This window comes from Corythoichthys intestinalis, chromosome 17 (assembly GCF_030265065.1).
Source record: "Corythoichthys intestinalis isolate RoL2023-P3 chromosome 17, ASM3026506v1, whole genome shotgun sequence".
In the NCBI taxonomy this organism is placed as follows: domain Eukaryota; kingdom Metazoa; phylum Chordata; class Actinopteri; order Syngnathiformes; family Syngnathidae; genus Corythoichthys; species Corythoichthys intestinalis.
The window spans coordinates 10,479,957-10,504,823 of NC_080411.1; the positions used below are offsets into that span (position 1 = coordinate 10,479,957).

Below are 24,867 nucleotides of genomic sequence, written 5' to 3' on the forward strand. Positions count from 1 at the left end.
TATTTTTTGTTGTTTCACAAGAATTTTCAATTTAAAAAGCTTTGTTTGTAAGGCTGCCACCACATTGTCTAACAGACTAGCATCATACATTGATATTTTTTTTTGCCTTTTTACCAAGAATCAAGACTGTTTTACGTCCATATCTATAAAGAATTCAGGGATTTAAGCATTTATTGACAATAATTTTCACTGGAAAAGCTCTGTTTACATATGGCGGCCGCCACATTGACTAACAGACTAGCATCGTACTTCGACATATTAAGTAAAATAAATTAGGGTTGCAGCTATCGATTATTTTAGTTGGGACAAAACACCACTAACTTTTCAGGATGCTCAAATTGTCAAATTTAAGCAACCTTATATGCAAGGGTGCACATAAGTGGTCCGCATGCGCGCATGCGTACTCGACGTAGACAAATGCGTTGGCCCTCAACGGCTTCAATACGCTTTTGCGTACCGATGGCTGACCACTGTATTTGCGGCAGACACGAGAAAATCTATTCTCAAAATGTCAAAGAGGCAGGTCCGACTGAATAATTATTTCCGTGTTCCCCCACACCCGTCAAAAGACAGACACGACCAGGTTGTTAATAACGGCGTTAGAATATAACGGCGTTACTAACGGCGTTATTTTTTTCAGTAATGAGTAATCTAATTAATTGCTTTTCTTATCTTGGCAACGCCGTTACCGTTACTGAGGCGGGAAAGGCGTGCGTTACTATGCGTTACTAAGTTGGTTGAATAAAAAAAAGTCTGAGAGAAACGGACTCACGGAGATGAGAGAGCAGAGCAGGAGTGGGGAAGATGCCGTTGCAACCGCGATGCTAGGTGGCTCCAATAATACCTGACTGTAGCCATAGCCGACAAACTACGCCCACATGACACGGTAGATATCATATTATAGAACTAGATGCAATTGACAGACACAGCTGCATTGGCAACATGTTTTAATGACTACATGCGTTAGTAAACAGCCGCCATCTTAAAGCAGGAGACCTCTCAGGAAGGCTCTAATGTAGAGATCCTTCATAGCGAACCTAAGTAACTTAACTTTTTTTTTTTTTTTTTTTTTAATCTAAAATGCTCCTAAATCGGCAAAATCTTAACTTAAATCTATCTTTAAATGATGAAACAGTTTTAAAACTTACACATGTTTAAAGTAGATAGAAGGGAACTAATGAAATAACGGGAGCAATTTTAACAACTTTAACGGTTGATTCACAACTTTAAATGACTTCCACACATTGCAAAGGTTACTATCTAGTTATCGCAATACCCTTGTGTCTAGTTAAGTGGAGGGTAAAGAATTGGGCTAGGGCCAATTGTCCCCAAACCCTTTAAACTTCACATTGCGTGACCTGTTTTTGTTTTTTGTTTTTTTGAGAAAAAAGAAAATTACCACTAGTTACTTTTCCAAGTAACTAATTACTCTTACATTCAGGTAACTGAGTTACTAACGCAATTACTTTTTGGGAGAAGTACTTTGTAACTGTAATTAATTACTTTTTTAAAGTAAAATTAACAACACTGCAGACGACAGAGACGTCACCAGAGCTACCGAAAAAAGGACTTTTGCTGAAAAGTGGCTGCAGGAGGTACCATGGCTAGAAGCAAATGATGCTCTCATGGAAATGTGGGTCTAAACTTGCCGTGAGAATCTCAATGTCGCTGATAAGAGCAGCGCATTTTATGTAGGGTCAAAGAATTTCAGCCATCCAAACTTTGAAAATCACGAAAAAAACAGAGCATGATGGCAATTAAGCAAACTATCGATGCCAGACAGGACCCTACTCGCCCTATGGACAAGTGGCGGAATAAAATTAATAAAGAACAGCGCCATGCACTGACAAACGTGTTTTTGCTCGCATTTCACAAAGCTAATCATGCACGTTCAATGAGCTCTTAAGAGGTTGATATCCCACTTTTACAACGCTTGGAGTTAATGTGGGAGGCAAAAAAAATATGCGTACCCCTGTATATGTCTTTACATTTCACTTCAGAGTAATGGCAATTTTGTTGTGCCAGTTGATGTGAATCAAGTGTTAATTGTTAATAAAATTAATTTAAGGTAATTGGCTCCAAGTAAAGCTTGTCATAATTTTATCGCATCAGGCGGGTCGGCTCTCAAGCTCAATGAGGACCAAGTCGCATCTCCAGGTCCTCCTCTGAGAACCTGGGCAAAAAAATTATGTGCACCCCTGCTTATATGCATTTAAGCAACTTTATATGCATTATATAATGAGTTCATTTATACAGGTTATTTAGATAGTCTTCATATATGTTATAAGGATAGAATTGACCCTACCATTATTAAGTGAATTATTTTAATTATATGTTCAGACTTACATTGACCCCTTGTCACTTGCTGAATGCACGTTTGATTGGTTGATGACTTGACCCACCCCCGACATACACACGCGCTCACACTCACACCGCCCCAACAGAAATACATGACGCCTCCTCCGCCCCTTTCGAAGAGGAGGTAGATTAGAAGTTTTTTTTTTGGCCAGCAGCCGCCACTGTAAGTCATTTTAAAAAACGCCAATGTTGTGGCGGTGGCAAACACACCACTTATTATGCGGAGTGCGACTTGGCCTTGCCTGGGCCTCTAAGTCCGACCTGCATCAGAGTTAGCATAACATTAAACCGTGTGAACTTGCTAACCTGCAAAAGTCAAGTAGGAAGCTGCTTAGAGAGGTGTCCTACTGTTTGTGTTTTCTGTTGATAACAGTAATTACACTGTGAGAAATGAACTCTGCTGGAAACTATAGAACAAGAAAAATGTGAGCAAGAAGTTGCTTAGAGCGCTCACACAACACAACATACTGTACACGCAACATAATCATAATTAAAAAACCCGTCTGTATTATTTGTCCATACTCTGGCTTTTTATTTTATTTAATTTTTTTTTTCTGTGTTTCATCAAAGATAGAGCATTGGAAAATTTACACTAGGGAGCTAATATTTCCCCAGGATAGTAAAAACATGTAAAGATCAAAATGGCACCATGCTGCAATTTCTAACTTACTGCAAACAGGTTGGGGAGAGTCGCACTAAATTCTTGTAATAATGCCATGTTCTGGCTCATTGACTCCCATTATAATTATATTTAATTATATTATTATATCATATTATATTATTATATCATTAATTATATATCATAATTTTTGATATACTGTAAACCTATATACCTATATATAGGTATATAGCCTATAACCTATATATATATATATATATATATATATATATATATATATATATTAGGGCTGTCAAAATTATCGCGTTAACGGGCGTTAATTTTTTTTAAAAATTAATCAGACAGATTTAAATGACAGTTCAGTTTCTGCTACAGAACTGCTTCTTAATTGTGTTTTATGGAGTTTTGCCGCCCTCTGCTGGCGCTTGGGTGCGACTGATTTTATAGGCTTCAGCACCCATGAGCATTGTGTAAGTAATTATTGACATCAACAATGGCAGGCTACTAGTTTATTTTTTGATTGAAAATTTTACAAATTTTATTAAAACGAAAACATTAAGAGGGCTTTTAATATAAAATTTCTATAACTTGTACTAACATTTTTCTTTTAAGAACTACAAGTCTTTCTATCCATGGATCGCTTTAACAGAATGTTAATAATGTTAATGCCATCTTGTTGATTGTTATAATAAATAAATAGTCCTTATGTACTGTATTTTGAATGTATATATCCATCTTGTGTCTTCTTTCCATTCCAACAATAATTTACAGAAAAATATGGCATATTTTATAGATGGTTTGAATTGCGATTAATTGCGATTAATTTTTAAGCTGTAATTAACTCGATTAAAAATTGTAATCGTTTGACAGCCCTAATATATATATATATATATATATATATATATATATATTAGGGCTGTCAAAATTATCACGTTAACGGGCGTTAATTAATTTTTTAAATCAATCACGTTAAAATATTTGACGCAATTAACGCAGATGGCCCGCTCAGACAGATTTAAATGACAGTGCAGTGAAACGCTCACTTGTTGTGTCTATGGAGTTTTGTCGCCCTCTGCTGGCGCTTGGGTGCGACAGATTTTATAGGCTTCAGCTCCCATCAGCATTGTGTAATTAATTTATTGACATCAATGGCGGGCTAATAGTTTATTTTTTGATTGAAAATTTTACAAATTTTATTAAAACTAAAACATTAAGAGGAGTTTTAATATAAAATTTCGATAACTTGTACTGAGTCTTTCTATCCATGGATCGCTTTAACAGAATGTTAATAATGTTAATGCCATCTTGTTGATTTATTGTTATAATAAACAAATACTGTCCTTATGTACCGTATGTTGAATGTATATATCCATCTTGTGCCTTATCTTTCCATTCCAACAATAATTTACAGAAAAATATGGCATATTTTATAGATGGTTTGAATTGCGATTAATTACGATTAATTAATTTTTAAGCTGTAATTAACTCGATTAAAAATTTTAATCGTTTGACAGCCCTAATATATATATATATATATATATATATATATATATATATATTAGGGCTGTATATATATATACTGCATAGTTAGTTTTGCTATTAGAATAATACTGCTATTAATGTCCATAGGGGGCATTATTTTTTAAAAAAATAAATAAATAAATAAAAACGTGTAGGTAGGTCTGATGCCACTGAACATTTTGAGTGTTTGAAAGGGAAAACATATTCAGAAATGACTTAGTTATCACACTTCAAAGGAAAAGCTATACTTCAGACAAAATCACAAGAATTTAGTTTGATTCAGAAAACTGCCATTGTGTAAAAACTGGGCATGCATAAAAAAATTATGTTGTTATGACTTATGGACTTATTCAAGCCTCTAACTATGTCATATGAAATATTCAAATGAGACTTTTATTTTATATATATATATATATATATATATATATATATATATATATATATATATATATATATATATATATACACAGCATAGTTAGTTTTGCTATTAGAATAATACTGCTATTATTGTCCATAGGGGGCATTAAAAATAATAATAATAATAAAAACTATATATGTGTAGATATAGGTCTGATGCCACTGAACATTTTGAGTGTTTGAAAGGGGAAAAACATTCAGAAATGACTTAGTTATCACACTTCAAAGGAAAAGCCATACTTTGGACAAAATCAAAAGAATTTAGTCAAATTAAAATAACGCCCATGGGTTTCTGAACATATTTTTTTGGGGTGGGCGGGGGGGGGTGCCTCGAGCTACCCACACTAGCGTTGCTATTGACTGAGCGATCGTGATCAATGTAATGAGCACCCCTGATTCAGCATATCAATTAATTAGCTTCATATTAGTGAGAAATGTCTTCATGACCCCCGTTCACCCACCCTGTTTTGTCTTATTAATGTCCCATCCCGATCAAAAAGTGTACATGAAGGTTATGTTGCTATTGTTCCTATTATGTAACAATTAGAGGTGTGCAAAATTTCCGATTCTTAGATTATTCGCGATTCGGCCGTGGAAGATTCGAGAACGATTCACAAACATCCAAATTCCGATTACTGAAATATGCCATGTAAAGCAGACGTACAACACACTCAGCGCGGTCTTCGGGACGGAACGCAGCAAGAGTAGCTAAACATCATGCTTCTCATTACCCGGCCCCTTGGGTAATGCCAACGCTCAACTCACGGCTCTAGCTCAACTCATGCCACGAGATAAAAAAAAACACAACAACATACCTGACTGCTAAAAGCTGCTACATGTACAGCTACATAATGTTACGGTAGATATCATTTATATAGGACTAGATGCAATATAGACTCGGTAGCGGTAGCAGCACATCTGCAAAAAGCTAGATGTGGGTGTTAGAAACGGCCGCCATCTTAAAGCAGTAAACTTCCCTGCAAGGCTGTTGTAGCGAACCTTCCAAGCAAACCTAATTAACTTTTTATCTAAAATACTCCTAAATCGGTAAAATATTAACTTGAATCTATCTTTAAAATAGTTTTAAAACTTTCACATGTCAAAAGTAGACAAAAGGGAAATTATGGAATAACGGGAGCAACTTTAACAACTTTAACGGTTGATTCAGAACATTAAATTAATTGAATGTAGTTTAAAGCTGCTGATACAGAATGGGGACTGGAGTTTTTTTATTTAATGTTATTTTTGTATATTTGTTTACTGCTATATGTTAACTTGATACTGAAATAGTAGTTTGGTTTAGCCTGAGAGTATTTTTGAACAATTTTGGAACTAATGTACAAAACTTTAAAAAAAAAAAAAAAAAGGAGGGGGGGTGCATCAATAATCGTTTTATAATCGAATCGGAGCCTCTGAATCGTAATCGTAATCGAATCGTTAGGTGCCCAAAGATTCCCAGCTCTAGTAACAATGGTCCCTAACAATGTTGAGACCAAATGTATTGAAAAATTTTAGGAGCAACCCCTTGGTTCCTATATTAAACTGTCATCTTCTTTAAAACAATATATCGATTCTTGGCGGGAGCCCATCGATATCCGTTGGGAAACAAAGTATCACGACGTAGCACCATATCAATATACTATCACACCCCTAACATGCATAATGTGTCCAAATTCACACTACTAGTGCAGACTGAACCATGATACAGCAGTTGTTGATGCGGCCTACGTTTCGACAATTTATTTCACTGGCGAAAAAGTCCTCCCGACGGGAATGGAGTGAGCGGGCTGTCCTGCACCGCCGTGTGACCCTTTGCTGCTATCACATCATATCTTGGCTCCTTGTCTCTGCTGTATTAGAGGATTATGCTGACCTATGCCCTTGCCCCTGGTCAAACTGGAGCTTGGCGCACCATAAGCCTATATTTTGCTGATGCCAGCACGGGGTGTTGCTTCCTTTTGGCTCCAAGCTTTTGGCTCCCTGTCAGTGCCACCTAGTTGCTATATTTGCGTAGAGATCTCTCATTGTGGCTCATGAAATTCAAATTAAATTAATGATGTTCGTTGGACTGCCCTTGTGAGGGTAAAAGCTTCAGTATGACTGATTACCGTAATCTTCGGACTATAAACTGCTGTTTGTTCCCTCATTTTGAATGCTGTGGCTTATAGTCTAGTGCCGCTTATCTCTTGATTTGAGTTAGACTTTATTGGACGGCGGTATCATAAGATGTCATAAAACGGTCATAATTATGACATGTCAGTGTCATAGGCATTGATAAATGCTTATGACAGATGTAGTTAAAGCAACACTAGGTAAATTTTTAACCTTTATAAAATCGTTTCATAACATTTGTGATATGTTGACTGACAACTAGTTGAAGGACATCTTTTTTATACCTTGAGGTGGTCTGTATCGCTTTCAACAGCTCTAATTAACTTTGAGGAGGGTGGCAGGAACCCTGCCACACAAAAAACTACAAATGTTCTGACTGCTTTACAGCATACGTCACCTTCCCCTTTCCCCATTATAAAGACGGAAGTCGATGCAAACACTTTTGCGTGAATTCTGAAAAGATGGCAGTGCAACAAAAGAGACAAAAAGTTTTGACCAAGGAGGAAAGAAAGGGAGGCTACCAAGTTACTCAAGAATAAACATTTGCCTAGCTTTCACTCACTGGCGTGACACTCCCTCCCTTCCTCCCTCAACCAAACTTGTCAATGCTGACGAATAGAGGTGTGCTAAATTTCCGATTCTTAGATTATTCACGATTCGGCCGCGGAAGAAACGAGAGCAATTCACAAACATTCAAATTCCGATTATTGAAATATGCCAAGTAAAGCGGAACTAAATGACAGTCAGTGCGGTCTTCGGGACGCAATAAGTAAATATCATGTTCAACTCACGGCTCTGGCTCAACTCATGCTGCTAGATAAAAAAACAATAATACCTGACTGCGGCCGACAGCTGCTAGAAACTACGCCCACATAATGCTACGGTAGATATTACATGTATAAAGAACTAGATGCGAAATGACACTCGGCGGCGTTAGCACATGTGGAGAAAACTAGATGCGAAATGACAGACTTGTCGGCGTTAGTAAACAGCCGCCATCTTAAAGAAGTAGACTTCTCTGGAAGGCTTTTGTAGCGAACCTTCCGACCGAACGTAATTAACTTTTTATCTAAAATACTCCTTAATTGGCAAAATCTTGACTTGAATCTATCTTTAAATAATGAACGGTTTTAAAACTTTCACACATTGAAAGTAGACAGAAGAAAAATTATGGAATAATGTGAGCAATTTTAACCACTTTAACGGTTGATTCACAGCATTAAATTAATTGAATGTAGTTTAAAGCTACTGATATGAGGGTGGGGGGTGCAGCAATAATCGATTTATAATCAAATCGTAGCCTCTGAATCGTAATCGAATCGTTATGTGCCCCAAGATTCCCACCTCTACTGACGAGTTTGAGTGTGCTGGGGCGGTTAGCCATATGGTTGCTAACCGTCATATGCTATTGTTTAGCCACAACTGGATTCATTACCTGATTACTATTCATTCTTCACACAGCCACTGGAAACAGAAATGTCGTTTAATCCATGTCCAGGCGAGCGGGAGAGATTTTTTATTGACTGATGATTTTACAACACAGTGCGGGTGTGCTTTGATCCCCATGGGAAACGCAGTCTTCCTTAAGGCAAAACACTACCACTTTTGTCCACCGGCGTGGCTAAAATCGACCAAAAGGGGAAAGTTTAATAGTGTTTTTTTAAGTGTCATCCGGCAAATTTTGTCACTAACTCCATTTATGTTCACTCCGAATCTTTTGCATCCATTCAAAAGTGAAATAATTTGCCGGATCATGCCATCATGCTCATAACAGTGTCATGCCATAATTATGACGGTCTTATGACAGTCTTACTGTCAAATATAGTGTTACCAGTTAATATCTTTTGTTGTAAATATCCTATGATTCAGTGCAAACAGCTGCAGCTTATAGTCCGATGCAGTTTATCAATGAACAAATGCCGATTTCGTGTCAAATTTTGGTGGGTCCGGCTTATAGTCAGATGCGCCTTATAGTCTGAAAATTACGGTAACTCACTGCCTGACAGTGACGGCGATAGACGTCCAATTCTTTTGAAGTCTACTATTTAGAAACGTGTTTGGCAGTTACAAAGGGTTTAGAGCAGTGGTTGTGCAGTGTAGTTTTTGGCAGCCCTTTTAATTTTCGTCTTAGTCTTTTGGACGAAATACTTACTCGTCTCAGTCATATTTTACCGTATTTTTCGGAGTATAAGTCACACCTGAGTATAAGTCACACTGGCCAAAAAAATGCGCAATGAAGAGGAAAAAAAACGCCTATAAGTCAAACCAGAAAATAAGTCAAATTAATCTGCAGAATATGATTTTCATTTCGGTGTCATTTTGTTCAGCCCTTCTCAGTTGTTTTTATAAGTCGCAGCCAATGTAGAAACCTAGGCATTGAGAACCTTTTGTGGTTTAGCGTGAAAACAACATGTAAAATCATATAATAATGTGTTAATAATTTCACACATAAGTCGCTCCAGAGTATAAATCACACCCTGGCCAAACCCCGGCAATTTATAGTCCGAAAAATACGGTTATCATTTCAAAATGTGTTTGTATTCGACTAGCTTTTGTCGACGAATAGTCAAAATGTTTTCGTCTTCTACATACTTCTATATATGTCCTTCACATAAACATACTAGTATATCTGTTCATTTCACATCAACACACATAATCATTTATTGTCCCCATAGCACTGTGTTTTATATATTTTGTGAACACTGGAGAGGAGTACTGTTTTGATCACAAGGAGTCTGTCTTGTCCAAGGTTATGTACACATTTTCTTCACGCTATTTTTTTTCCCATTTTTTTCGTAAGGAGGCTGGCTCTAGCCTGCCGGCTGCTATAACAACATATATAGACTGTATGATCTCAAATGTCGGGGCAGATCAACTTGGGGGCACCTGAGTGGGGCTCTCGGGGACGTTTATCCTGGCCGTTCAGCTTTTAATTATTCTTTCCTTTACAAATGTATTTATCATAGGCGATCGTTGCTTTCCTTTTGTCCGTGAATTGCGTGTCGTCATCTCCTGCTCATTAAGAGAATAAAAGAACCTGGATTTTTTTCTTTATAAGATGCAAATATTCAAAGGTTTAGTCCAAAAATTCATCACGATTTCCAACAATTTCAAATGAACATTGACAGATGAGCGCATATTGAAGCGTCTAAAAGGACAACGTTAACTTCGTGAGGGTTTTCCAATGGTTGTAGTCGCTACCGGAAGCATGGCGCATTACTTCTATAAGCTGTGGCCTAATGCTAACATGGACACGAATGCTATGCTAACGCTATGAGTTACATATGGTGTATAATGATCACTCAGCACAGACCTTTAAGGGCTAAACCAGAGCTTCTCAATTATTTTCTGGTACGCCCCCCCCCCCCCAAGGAAGAGGTAAATATTTTGAGCCCCCCTAACTCTGCCGCCACTGTAAATAGTATCATTTGTCTATAAAATTATTATTATAAGTACACATCTGCCTAACATTGTGTCCTTTTTTCTACTAAAGAAAAAACAGTAATATAAATGAACTTAGAATAAAGTATAGCTTTATTAACATTGTTTTGTTTGTAACAGAAAAGACTTAACGAGCATCAATTTGCCTGAATTAAAAAAAAAAAAAAAAAAAAGTCACATCCAAATTGTAAAAATACTCAAGGTACATTTTTGACCATTTGATACTGAAAAAAATAAAATGTAATAAAATCAGTAAATAAGAAAAAATAAATCAAATTGATTAGAACTCATGAGGACTATATGTCAAAAAAATTTGACCAAAACTGAATAGAAGAGGGGGGGAAAAAGTGTCTTTAGACAGAAGGACAGTTTTTATTTTCGCTGCTCACAGCATCACCTCATTTGCAATGGTGTGGGGTTATTTAGCACTGAGCATGCTAACAGTGCTCACTGGTTTACTGATATAACACGGACAAAGCGGGACAATTGTTGGCAATATTCACCACGTTTTCGCTGAAAGACAATCAAGCAGCTTATCAATGAGATTGTGGTCTAATGTCTTTAAGTGGCGTCTTAATTGATCTGGCTTTCGGCTGTCCGCTATACTCATTTTTAGAGAGCAAACAGTGGTTTTTCCTCTTCTCCCACTGTATTAAAAGTCAAAGCCAAAAGGCCCGAAAAATGCGCATTCTCGGCGGCCGAGGGAGAACCATAGGTGAGGGCGGTCGTAGTGACGATCCCAAGCCAAAACTGGCACTTCTCGGGCAGACATGTGAGAACCGGAGAAGACAGTGGGTCGCTGTGTGAGTCTGGTTGGAAAACGGCTTTTGAAAACGGCGCACAGCTCTTCTTCATATCTATTTTCTGTGTGCTCTTGCTTAGTTCAAAAATACTGCGCGCACTCTGAAAATGAGAGCGCCACTGCCACCCACTGAGTGGATGTGCAAGTACACTTTATTCTAGTACAGCAAAAACAAAAAAATTCCCAGAGCTCACATGCGCCCCCTGGGGGGAGGCGCGCCCCACTATTTGAGAAGTACTGGGCTAAACCAACATTACATATTCTGTCTTGCAAAGAAAAGAAAACCCATCTTACCATGTGTTTTAAAACAAGCAAGCCCAGAATGTAGCCTGGCTTAAAGTACATCATTGTTTCTCCATCTTTGGTAGTGAATTGGTTAATCACCAGTCACCGGCAGTGTTGGGCACGTTACTTTAAAAAAGTAATTAGTTATATTACTCACTACTTCTTCCAAAAAGTAACTGAGTTAGTACCTGAATTACTCTATAGTAAAAGTAACTAGTTACCAGGGAAAGTAACTATTTCTGTTACTTTAAAAAGAACTTGTTGTATGTCAAAGAATTTGAAATTTTTTGAGCAGTATTCGAGTCAGTGGAATAGAGAAAAACAGACAGGTAGTTAACTTGTTAGGTGCTTCAGCAGATTTGAATTGCTTACCACGGATGTCGACAAAAGCTTTGCCCCGGAACATAAATTACACATTACATGCAGGTTCTTTCCTTTAATTTCGACAAACTTGAAATAGTGTCTATATCTCCACCTCTTAAAGGACAATTTTTCTTCTGAATGCTCTGCCATCCGGACCCTGTGCATCTGTTATGCGTGTGTGTGTTTGCCGCACGCGCTGTTCCGGTTTGCTTGTGAAATCACTGGCTCTGATTGGCTTACTACGACACATGACTTTAACCCTCAGCCAATCACAATCACTTCCATCGCATCTCTCGAGGGGCTGCATTTAGGTAGGCTCGTTTCCCGACAATTCACGTCACCTTCAAAGCATCTGCCGTCCTCAAGATGGAAGCAGAATTATTGCTGGTTGACAGATGGGAACGAGGCTAGCATCAGGTGTAGCAAACAGAGAAACGTTACCAAACTTTGGAAAGCATTGTCTAATTGAATGAGCAGGGACAAACAGCTTGGAGTCAGAAGTACGTGCGCTATTCTCGAACCTGAACGCACCCCAAGTCTTGGATGACAAATCAACAGAGCAGAGAGTCGACTCGACACGGCTGGTAGTTTCTTCAATTTATTCAGAGTAAGTAACGCACCGCTTTTGACCGTCAGTAATGGTAACGGCGGAAAAAGTATTAGTTAGAATACCCCGTTACTGAAAAAATAACGCCGTTACGTAATGGCGTTATTTATAACGGCGTTACTCCCAACACTGGTCACCGGTGATGGTCAGTGTGGGAGGCCAGGACATGTCCCATGAGTGACACAAACCAAACACTGCTAAAATGAAGGCTGAAACGACGGAAACTATGGCGCATTTTCGTCTCGTCAGGCAAAAGCTGTCATTTGTCTCGTTATGTTTTCATCTCCAGGGACAAAGTTATAGCTTGTTATCGTCTTATCGTCACCATGAAAAAAATTGTTCATCGACAAAATATTTTCATTAGCGTCATCTTTAAGAAAAGTACAAAGAGTGGTTCTTAGATTGTGTTTGCGGTTGCACATTAGGGACTACATTGTTCTGTTTTTTCAAGCAGCAGTTTTCCCGAGCTTTTCAAACTGCTGGGTGAAAGCTGCAGCAGGTGTCAGGTGCAGACTGAATAGGTGGCAACAATAGGGAAATTTAAATATTGAATATTAAAATTTCACCCAGTCAGCCACAAGTTAAATGACAATCTGTAGAGGACATTCTGGGCTTTTCAAAATTGACTTTTAAACGTAATACTTAAAAAAAATTTTTTTTTTTTTGCAATGTCAGAATTTCTCCCCAAATGAGTACATCCCACTGTTCGAATCGAAAGCTCCCTAATGGACACCTTCATCCTAACTAAGCCCGCTCAACCCACACCACTGATCCAAAACCCTTGTTAGGAAGTACTCCCTTTCTCTATTATTAGAGCTCATAGAATTGTGAGTTCAACAAATTCCACACGGTGCTAATTAGTTTCTACATCTTTCCTTGGTGTCCTCGGGCAGGGATGACCCAGCGGTTGCGGAGGTTTCCTAGCAAAGCGATCCTTAGCAATTGTGTAAAAAACAAAAAACAAAAGAGAAGCAAAGAGATGCTTAGTCTTGTTGTCAATTTCCTCTTACTTATGACTATATTCTCTGTATCTATCAATATGATACATACCGTACTGGCCCAAATATACAGTGCCTTGCAAAAGTATTCGGCTCCCTTGAATCTTGCAACCTTTCGCCACATTTCAGGCTTCAAACATAAAGATATGAAATTTAATTTTTTTGTCAAGAATCAACAACAAGTGGGACACAATTGTGATGTGGAACAACATTTTTTGGATAATTTAAACTTTTTTAACAAATATAAAACTGAAAAGTGGGGCGTGCAATATTATTCGGCCCCTTTACTTTCAGTGCAGCGAACTCACTCCAGAAGTTCAGTGAGGATCTCTGAATGATCCAATGTTGTCCTAAATGACCGATGATGATAAATAGAATCCACCTGTGTGTAATCAAGTCGCCGTATAAATGCACCTGCTCTGTGATAGTCTCAGGGTTCTGTTTAAAGTGCAGAGAGCATTATGAAAACCAAGGAACACACCAGGCAGGTCCGAGATACTGTTGTGGAGAAGTTTAAAGCTGGATTTGGATACAAAAAGATTTCCCAAGCTTTAAACATCTCAAGGAGCACTGTGCAAGCCATCATATTGAAATGGAAGGAGCATCAGACCACTGCAAATCTACCAAGACCCGGCCGTCCTTCCAAACTTTCTTCTCAAACAAGGAGAAAACTGATCAGAGATGCAGCCAAGAGGCCCATGATCACTCTGGATGAACTGCAGAGATCTACAGCTGAGGTGGGAGACTCTGTCCATAGGACAACAATCAGTCGTACACTGCACAAATCTGGCCTTTATGGAAGAGTGGCAAGAAGAAAGCCATTTCTCAAAGATATCCATAAAAAGTCTCGTATAAAGTTTGCCACAAGCCACCTGGGAGACACACCAAACATGTGAAAGAAGGTGCTCTGGTCAGATGAAACCAAAATTGAACTTTTTGGCTACAATGCAAAACGATATGTTTGGCGTGAAAGCAACACAGCTCATCACCCTGAACACACCATCCCCACTGTCAAACATGGTGGTGGCAGCATCATGGTTTGGGCCTGCTTTTCTTCAGCAGGGACAGGGAAGATGGTTAAAACTGACGGGAAGATGGATGCAGCCAAATACAGGAACATTCTGGAAGAAAACCTGTTGGTATCTGCACAAGACCTGAGACTGGGACGGAGATTTATCTTCCAACAGGACAATGCTCCAAAACATAAAGCCAAATCTACAATGGAATGGTTCAAAAATAAACGTATCCAGGTGTTGGAATGGCCAAGTCAAAGTCCAGACCTGAATCCGTGGAAAGAGCTGAAGACTGCTGTTCACAAACACTCTCCATCCAACCTCACTGAGCTCGAGCTGTTTTGCAAGGAAGAATGGGCAAGAATGTCAGTCTCTCGATGTGCAAAACTGATAGAAACATACCCCAAGCGACTTGCAGCTGTAATTGGAGCAAAAGGTGGCGCTACAAAGTATTAACGCAAGGGGGCCGAATAATATTGCACGCCCCACTTTTCAGTTTTTTATTTGTTAAAAAAGTTTAAATTATCCAATAAATTTTGTTCCACTTCACGATTGTGTCCCACTTGTTGTTGATTCTTGACAAAAAATTAAAATTTTATATCTTTATGTTTGAAGCCTGAAATGTGGCGAAAGGTTGCAAGGTTCAAGGGGGCCGAATACTTTTGCAAGGCACTGTAAGACGGTGTTTTTTGCATTGAAATAAGACTGAAAAAGAGGGGGTCGTCATATATTTGCGGTATAGACATTATACCCATTCACGACGCTAGATGGCGCCAGATATCAGTGAAGCGATGTTCTGTCATGACCAGTGTTGGGAATAACGCCGTTACATAACGGCGTTATTTTTTTTTCAGTAACGGGGTAATTTAATTATTTTTTCCGCCATTGCAACGCCGTTACCGTTACTGACGGTCAAAAGAGGTGCGTTACTTACTTTGAATAAATTGAAGAGACTACCAACCGTAGCGAGTCTGCTCTGTTTATTTGTCATCCAAGACTTGGGGTGCGTTCAGGTTCATGGCAATGAAAATAGTAAACACACACAGCCTACCTTTGCAAGAACGATGGAGTCGCCGTTTGATACGGTCATAATGTGCAGGTCCTGCACCACCCATCCGCAGCAAAACTGTTTGTAGCTTTGTAGCGATTTGTAATTTTGGAATCGCTGATGAGTTTAGTAACATACACGAAACAATAAATACAGCAGAATGTCCATTTCGCGTAATTGTGGAAGCCCGTCAACATATTTACTCCATGTCTTCGGCTTGCTCGTCAACATTGTTTACATCCTTAAGTTTGATAACATATCTGTTCTTCGCCTTAGTAACGAGTTTCTCTTTATCGAACTGGCAAGTTAATGTCCCGCGAGCCAGACCTGCTTCCAATATGGCAGCATTGTTGTCAAATCTCACGTGATCCCCCATTCTGTGACGTAAACGCTCGAGCCTAATAGCGCACGTACTTCAGAGCCGGTGTATGTCACACACAAACCGGAACCGCGTGCGGCAAACACACACACGCAAAACAGATGCAGAGGGATATGATGGCAGAGAATTCAGAGGAAAATTTGTCCTTTACGAGGTGGAGATATAAACACTATTTCAAGTTGGTCAAAATTAAAGGAAAGAACGTGCATGTAAAGTGTACTTTATGTCCTGGAGCAAAGCTTTTGTCGACATCTGTGGTAAGCAATTCAAATCTGTTTATTTTTGTTGCACATGAAGGGTAGGATAAATCTGTTGCTAGTGAGGTGCAATAAGTATTACAAGGTTCTATAACACAACTACCTGTCTGTTCTTCTCTATTCAACTGACTCGAATACTGCTCAGAAAATTTCAAATTCTTTGACATACAACAACTTATTTTTAAAGTAACGGAAATAGTTACTTTCCCTGGTAACTAGTATTACTATAGAGTAACTCAGTTACTAACTCAGTTACATTTTGGAAGAAGAAGTGAGTAACTATAACTAATTACTTTTTTAAAGTAACGTGCCCAACACTGGTCATGAGAGATCTCAGCTACTCTCCCCATTCACGACGCTAGATGGCACCAGATATCATTGAAGGGATGTTCTGTCATGACAGATCTCAGCTACTCTCAAGTTTAACCAGTTTGCATATTTTTATTGCAATGTTTTTCCTTATTCAGATTTGTTTCAAGACTACAGGTACAGTTAGACTTCACTTTGATGGTTAATGCAATTATTTCAATTATGTTGTTTTATCACAATAGATTGGTTTATTTACATTTCAAAAACCAGAAGCCATTTATTTACAAATGTGATTGCATTTTAGTTTACATATTTAAATGTTCAGATATTAAGATTTGAATGAGGCAAAATAACATGCTTTTTGTCTCAAATATATTGTTATAATCATTTGTTCCGGATGTACTGTAATTATTTTCTGTATAAAAATTAATTTGGTGTTCAAAAAGTCTTTTTTTCAAACTTGAGTCTTGAAGAAGAGGGGGTCGTCTTATAACCAGGGCCGTCTTATATTCGGGCCAATACGGTAATACTTTGTATCCCTAGAGGTTATCTGTATGCTCCCGCCAAGAATCGATAAATCATTTTAAAGAGGTCTTACTGTTTGATAAAAAGGAACCAACAGGTTGCACTTTTCTACTATGAAATTCTTATTTTGCCTTTGTAGTTAGTCTTTTTGTAGTCGAGTCATGTCACGAGTAATGTTGAGTCATGTCACGAGGTTATATCGAGTCGAGTGGTGTCACGAGGTTATATCGAGTCATGAGGTCACGTCGAGTCACGAAGTCGAGTCACTAGGTCAAGTCGAGTCAGTAGGTCAAGTCGAGTCACGAAGTTACGGCGAGTCACGAGGTTACGACGAGTCGAGCCACGAGGTTACGGCGAGTCGAGCCACGAGGTTACGGCGAGTCGAGCCACGAGGTTACGGCGAGTCGAGCCACGAGGTTACGGCGAGTCGAGTCACGAGGTTATGTCGAGTCACGAGGTTACGGCGAGTCGAGTCACGAGGTTATGTCGAGTCACGAGGTTATGTCGAGTCACGAGGTTTTGGCGAGTCGAGTCACGAGGTTACGGCGGGAGGTCACGTCGAGTCACGAGGTTACGGCGAGTCGAGTCACGAGGTTACGGCGAGTCATGAGGTTACGTCGAGTCGAGTCACGAGGTTATGTCGAGACACGAGGTTATGTCGAGTCACGAGGTTATGTCGAGTCACGAGGTTATGTCGAGTCACGAGGTTTTGGCGAGTCGAGTCACGAGGTTACGTCGAGTCGTGTCATGAGGTTACGGCGGGAGGTCACGTCGAGTCACGAGGTTACGGCGAGTCATGAGGTTACGTCGAGTCACGAGGTTACGGCGAGTCGAGTCACGAGGTTTGTCAAGGCCCTCACCATAGTTCCCCAGCCCACCCACAAAGTACTCAGGTTTATCTTTGAGGGACACGTTACTGTCATTGTAAGTCAATGTAAAAAAAATGCAGTATAGTCTGCAGGGAATAAACCAGCACTAAGATGTTCCAAGCGGATCACTGACAGGTAGGAACCAATCTACGATCCAGGTTTTTCGAGTCAGCTTGCCAAGTTATGAGTCTTTGTCTGACAAGTCCTGAGTTATTGCCTCACAAGTCGAGTCCGGATTCTCAGAACCTCCCAGCTGAAGCGTGTCAAGTCATGGTTTTGTTTCTTCAAGTCTGAGTTGAGTTGCGAGTCATCAAATTTGCAACTCGAGCCGACTTCAGTCCGAGTCCATGTGACTTGAGTCCAGTTTGTCTGCTTATTTGTGAAGTCTGGTGTGCATGGAGAAATCAAATGTTGTTGTTGTTTTTTTTAAGTATGGCTTCTTTTGCACACATTTAAATTACAGTAAAAATGATAAACACAGAGCAGATTTCCAGCTGTCTGCTAATAATCCTCCCTTTACCTCATATGCAACCTTTCATTGACCTGTTAATCCTTCAAAATTGTGCCGCCACTTTGCTTTCATCTTTGAAATATTTGCTGAAAATCCATTGGAACCAAAGTCGGGAAAAAAAAAATACTCCTTTAAAACTAGTCGAATTTTTTTCCAGACATCTATTTAGATTGTGCGTAATTTGCATACCAGTCGATATCATATTGATACCAGATATGAAGTTGTCTTATTTTGGCAATAAACTCGTTGAGTGACTCCACAGCACCTCTGCTGGTAGTAGTGCTCCATTTCGACTCCAGCATTTGATTGTTCAACAGTTATTTCCACACTATCAAGCATCTGAATTATTAGTCGGTTCTAATTAGATTTAGGTTAAATAATGGACAGTTTTACATGATTTTTGTTAGTTGTTATTTAAGGGTTGGAAACATTTCAGCCATCTAAATAAACAGCCAAGCCTCTGCTCATTTCCCTAAACGAGTTCAATCAGACAGTAATATCTGCTTTTATTCCCTAACCATTCCGTTTGTTTTTGTTTTCCTACTTTCTCTATGTCAGTTGTTCCGTCTCATTAAGTCATCATCCAATGATGAACGTGACGGCAAACAGAGCAAGCGAGCAAGTGAGAGTTCTGCTAAATTAAGAATAAAAGACAGTCAAAGAGATTCAGGGTGCGTTTGAGACGAGCGCTCTCCTCTGGCATATGCTAGTGGCTAATTTTAGCCTTGCAGGGCAGCGCACTGTATGTCCCAGTGGAGGAGTTGAACCATAGAGGGATCTGAGCATCAGCCCAGGCTTCTTGTTCTGTCTCTTACTCTCTCTCTGATGCCTTCTTTGTCTCTCTTTTGTGGTGTGTACGTGGGTTCTGTCCTTTACAGTATTTGCGGAAAGGTTACAGGATAGTCACAATGGACCACAAAGAAAGCGGTGGCAATTCGAGGAGGCTTTTTTACATTTTCGTTCCTTGGGTTTTGTATTAGTGATGCAGACGTCATTGTCATTGAAGAAGCAAGCCTAATTGTTTATTCTCAGGCCATTAAGTCAGTTTTATGATAAAGCATTGTTAGCTTGAGATGAGTGACTCAAGTTTTTTTTTTAAATGCGAGCCATCATTGTTTAAAAAAAAAATTCACAGGGTTATAAAAATTTTCCCAATGGATAGAAAACACAAATGGTGCAGCAACACATGTAGACTTGCAGAATTTTTTTGCAGATTACTGATTCAGTTATAGTAGTTTTTTGTGTCTGACCAACCATCTGTTGCCTGATGAACAAGTCGAACACATGAAGGACCATTATTCTTATCTATGATACAAATTCCATAGTGTGGTTTTTTTAAGTATCATTCTGGTTTGTGGCATCCATTTTAGTGTTCTTTTCATATTTGTGTGGGTCCATCAAACATTGTCTACGGCTGCCAAATTTTAACCATGTATTGTAGAGGTGGGTACCTTTGGGCACCTAACGATTCGATTACGATTCAGAGGCTACGATTCGATTATAAATCGATTATTGATGACACCCCCCCCCCCCCCCCCCCGCTATTAGCTGCTTTTAATGTTTTGTACATTAGTTACAAAAACTGTTAAAAAAAAAAAAAAAAAGCCTCACAGGCTTAAATAAACGACTATTTCAGTATCAAGTTAACAGTTAAAAACAATAAATAATGTACTCAAATCTCCATTCTGTATTAGCAGCTTTAAACTACATTCAATTCATTTAATGCTGTGAATCAACCGTCAAAGTTGTTAAAATTGCTCCCGTTATTCCATAATTTCCCTTTTGTCTACTTTCGACATGTGAAAGTTTAAAATTTTAAAGATAGATTCAAGTCAATATTTTACCGATTTAGGAGTATTTTAGATAAAAAGTTAATTAGGTTCGCTTGGAAGGTTCGCTACAACAGCCTTGCAGGGAAGTCTACTGCTTTAAGATGGCGGCCGTTTACTAACGCCAACATCTAGCTTTTTGTACATGTGCTGCTAACACTACCGAGTCTATATTGCATCTAGTCCTATATAAATATGATATCTACCGTACCATTATGTGGACGTACTTTGTAGCAGCTGTCGGCAGCAGTCAGGTATATTGTTGTTTTTTAATCTCGCGGCATGAGTTGACCTAGAGCCGTGAGTTGAGCATTGGCATTACCCGAGGGGCCGGGTAATGACAAGCGTGATGTTTAGCTACTCTTGCTCCGTTCCTCGTTGCGTCCCGAGGACCGCGCGGCGCGCGGAGTGTGTTTTATTCCGCTTTACTTAACATATTTCAAATTTCGGAATTTGGATGTTTGTGAATCGTTCTCGAATCTTCCACAGCCGAATCGCGAATAATCTAAGAATCGGAAATTTCGCACACTTCTAATACTAGAGGTGGGAACTGGAGGTCGACTGATCTGGGATTTTCAAAAGCCGATATTGAGAAAAATAAATAAATGAATAAAAAATTCAGTCGATTGCCGATATCCAAAGCCCATTTTGTAAGCAGATATATTAGGCTGATATACTTTTTCTTGTTTTAAAAACGAAAAAAATTTTTAACAAATTGCTTCAACATCTTCAAATTTACATGGATGACCTGAGATTTAAAGGATTAATTCGGTCTTGTGCTACCAAACCGATGAACGAAACACTTTTTATGATTATACACACTCTGCAAGAACAGTACATTATTTTCAAATGATTAAACCCACCAGGACATCATTAGAAGATGTAAACAAGTAAGAGTGAGAGTTTAAGAGGATGCTTGCCATGCTAACGCGAATGCTATGCTAACTCTATAGGTTACATTTAGAATGTAAAGATCACTCAGTAAACATCTTACAAGGCTACAGCAACATTGCTTATTCTCTTATGCAAGATAAAAAATAAAAAATCTTAACAATATTTACAAAACGGGCAGCTTGCAGCTTCCTGTCGCAGCCTGCCGTCAAGTTGCTGCAGGGTCCTTCCGGGATCCTACCGTCAGTTAGCGGCGGCCACAGTTGCCCACACAGATGCCTGATCAAAATCCTTATATTTTTTTGTTAATCGGCCGATAGCCAATGTTGTTAAAAAAGTCCATATATCGGCCCGATACATCGGCCGGCTTATATATCGGTCAACCTCTAGTGGGAACCTCTGGGTAGCTCATGATATGATACGATTTGTGATACAAGCCTCACGATAATGATGATCTCACGATATGGCGATAAAATAATTATTGATACATGGGTCAGGAAATCATTCTACAATATACAATATACTGTATAGTTTTTTTGGTCACTTCATTCATCTGCATGTAAACGCTACTCAGAAAAGACCATAGCCTGGCATTAATTCCTTTGATATCTGCTAGGAGTGTCATTATATCGAAAAGTGATATATCACAATATTTTGGAGCCCAAGGTGCTATCGATATGCTCCCACCAAGAATCAATATATCGTATTAAAACGTTGTCACTGTTAAAAAAAAAAAGAACCAATAGGTTGTGATAAAAATCTTCCTTAGAAAAGTGCCTATATTAGCTCACTGACTGCCACTGACAGCGCTAGACATCCAATTCATTTTCACTGGATTGGACATCTAGCACTGTCAATGGCACCGAAACCAGAGCATTCACAGCTAGTTTTGTGGGCATTTACAGGGTACTTCCTGTTAATTTTGAGTTACTTCATAATTCATGTAAATGCCCCATAATCAACTGAAAGTGAACTATAATTAATAGGAAATGATGTGATATGCCCAAAACGTACACTGCTGGCACCCCTGCAATTCTGTCAGATAATGCTCAATTTCTCCCAGAAAATGATTGCAATTACAAATGCTTTGGTAGTAATATCTTCATTTATTCCGCTTGCAATGAAAAAACACCAAAGAGAATGGAAAGAAATTAATCATTATCATTTTACACAAAACACTAAAAATGGGCCGGACAAAAGTATTGGCACCCTTTGAAAAATCATGTGATGCTTCTCTAATTTGTGTATTTAACAGCACCTGTTACATACCTGTAGCACATAACAGGTGGTGGCAATAACTAAATCACACTTGCAGCCAGTTAAAATGGATTAAAGGTGACACAACCTATGTCCCGTGTCCTTGTGTGTACCACATTGAGCATGGAGAAAAGAAAGATGACCAAAGAACTGTCTGAGGACTTGAGAAGCAAAGTTGTGAGAAAGCGTGGGCAATCATAAGGCTACAAGTCCATTTCCAAAGACCTGAATGTTCCTGTGTCTACCGTGCGCAATGTCATCAATTAGTGTAAAGCCCATGGCACTGTAGCTAACCTCCCTAGATGTGGACGGAAAAGAAAAATTGATGGGAGATTTCAAGGAAAGATTGTGCGGATGGTGGATAAAGTACCTCGACTAACATCCAAACAAGTTCAAGCTGTCCTGCAGTCCGAGGGTACAACAGTGTCAACCCGTACTATCTATCGGTGTCTGAATGAAAAGGGACTCTATGGTAGGATACCCAGGAAGACCCCACTTCTGACCCAGGGACATAAAAAAGCTAGGCTGGAGTTTGCCAAAACTTACCTGAGAAAGCCAAAAATGTTTTGGAAGAACGTTCTCTAGTCCAGGGGTTTTCAACCCAGTCCTCAAGGCACACTGTGGGTCCTGGTTTTTGTTCCAGCCGATCCAGCAGAGACAGTTGAACCAATGAGGCTTCTGCTAAAACAAGCCACACCTGACTGCAATCAACTGATTGCACTTGTAAAACACCAGATTGGGGAAAAAGTGTTGTCATCTTGTTTGGTAAGAATGAAATCCTGCACCCACAGTGTGCCTTAGTGGAATAGGTTGGGAACCCCTGCTCTAGTCAGATGAGACAAAAAGTAGAGCTTTTGAGTGAAAGGCATCAACATAGAGTTACAGGAAAAAAGACTGAGGCCTTCAAAGAGAAGAACACGGTCCCCACAGTCAAACATAGTGGAGGTTCCCTGTTGTTTTGGGGGTGATTTGCTGCCTCTGGCACTGGACTGCTTGACCGTGTGCATGGAATTATGAAGTCTGAAGACACCAACAAATTTTACAGCATAATGTAGGGCCCAGTGTACGAAACTTGGGTCTCCCTCAGAGGTTATGGGTCTTCCAACAGGACAATGAGTCAAAACACACTTCAAAAAGCACTAGAAAATGGTTTGAGAGAAAGAACTAGAGACATTTAAAGTGACCAGCAATGAGTCTAGACCTGAATCCCATAGAACACCTGTGGAGAGATCTGAAAATGGCAGTGTGGAGAGATCTGAAAATGGCAGTTTGAAGAAGGCATCCTTCAAATCTCAGAGACATGGAGCAGCTGGCCAAAACAGAATGGTCTAAAAATCCAGCAGCGCATTGTAAGAAACTCATTGATGGATACCGGAAGCGGTTGTTCGCAATGATTTTGTCTAAAGGTTGTGCTACCAAGTATTCGGCTGAGGGTGCCAATAGTTTTGTCCGGCCCATTTTTAGAGTTTTGTGTACAATGATGATTTTTTTTCCTTTTTTTTTTTTTCCAGCAAAATAAATGAAGGTATTACTACCAAAGCATTTGTAATTGCAATCATTTTCTGGGAGAAATTGAGCATTATCTAATAGAATTGCAGGGGTGCCAATACTTTTGGCCAGCAGTAAACTCATTGCCTGGTATTAGCTACCACTGACGGCCATAGACATCCATTCCATTTGAAGTAGGAGGGATGGCAGCGAATGAACATTCGTTCATTCGTTGCCATCCCTCCCACTTCAAATGGAATGGATGTCTACTAGTGATAAACTGACCAATGTATCGATAAATGTTGTATCGCCATATAATTAGATCATTGTTATCGTGAGCTTTGTTTCGCATATCGTATCGTGAATTACCCACCCTTAATCTCTGCACTGCGAGGCAAACGTGCTACCTCGTCATCCACCGTGCTGCCTCTTGATTCATCACTCAACATGAATTAATGTTTTCGCACCGTTTCGGAGGTGAATGTGAAATCCTGCCACTTAACGGACGAAATAGGCCCAATTAAGAGTCATTTCAGCCATGATTCATTAAAATGGGCGTTTGAGGGGGAAATGGAAAAGCATCGACTTTAAAAATAGATCCCAATTAGATTTAATATTTCACTCGACAGATCCTGGAATGCTAGGCTTTTATTACCCAATCAGCAATCATCACCGTCTATATTTAATGGTTACGGTTGGAGGAATTATGGAATATTAACCTGGAATTCAAAATGTCTGCTTTATAGGAGATTCTGATTAGTGGCGCCAGATTGTAAACAGAAACATAAATAACTTGATTTAATGTTAGTTAATCTTGCTAATTATTCCATCAGGAAAATTAAGAAGCACTATAATTAGTAGTCCGAAGACTTTTAGTACAGTATTACATAATCATCTAATGCAATGTATGTTTCTTGGAGCTTGTTTGTTTTGGAGTGCGTCCATGTTGAATTATGCACAGCTCGACA

General features: G+C 39.2%; 1 protein-coding gene across 1 annotated transcript in view; it reads left to right on the forward strand.

Moving 5' to 3' along the window:
- The window catches only part of LOC130905970 (potassium/sodium hyperpolarization-activated cyclic nucleotide-gated channel 1), a 203,151-nt gene that overhangs the window by 91,527 nt on the left and 86,757 nt on the right, over window positions 1–24,867 (forward strand). The window lies entirely within an intron of this gene.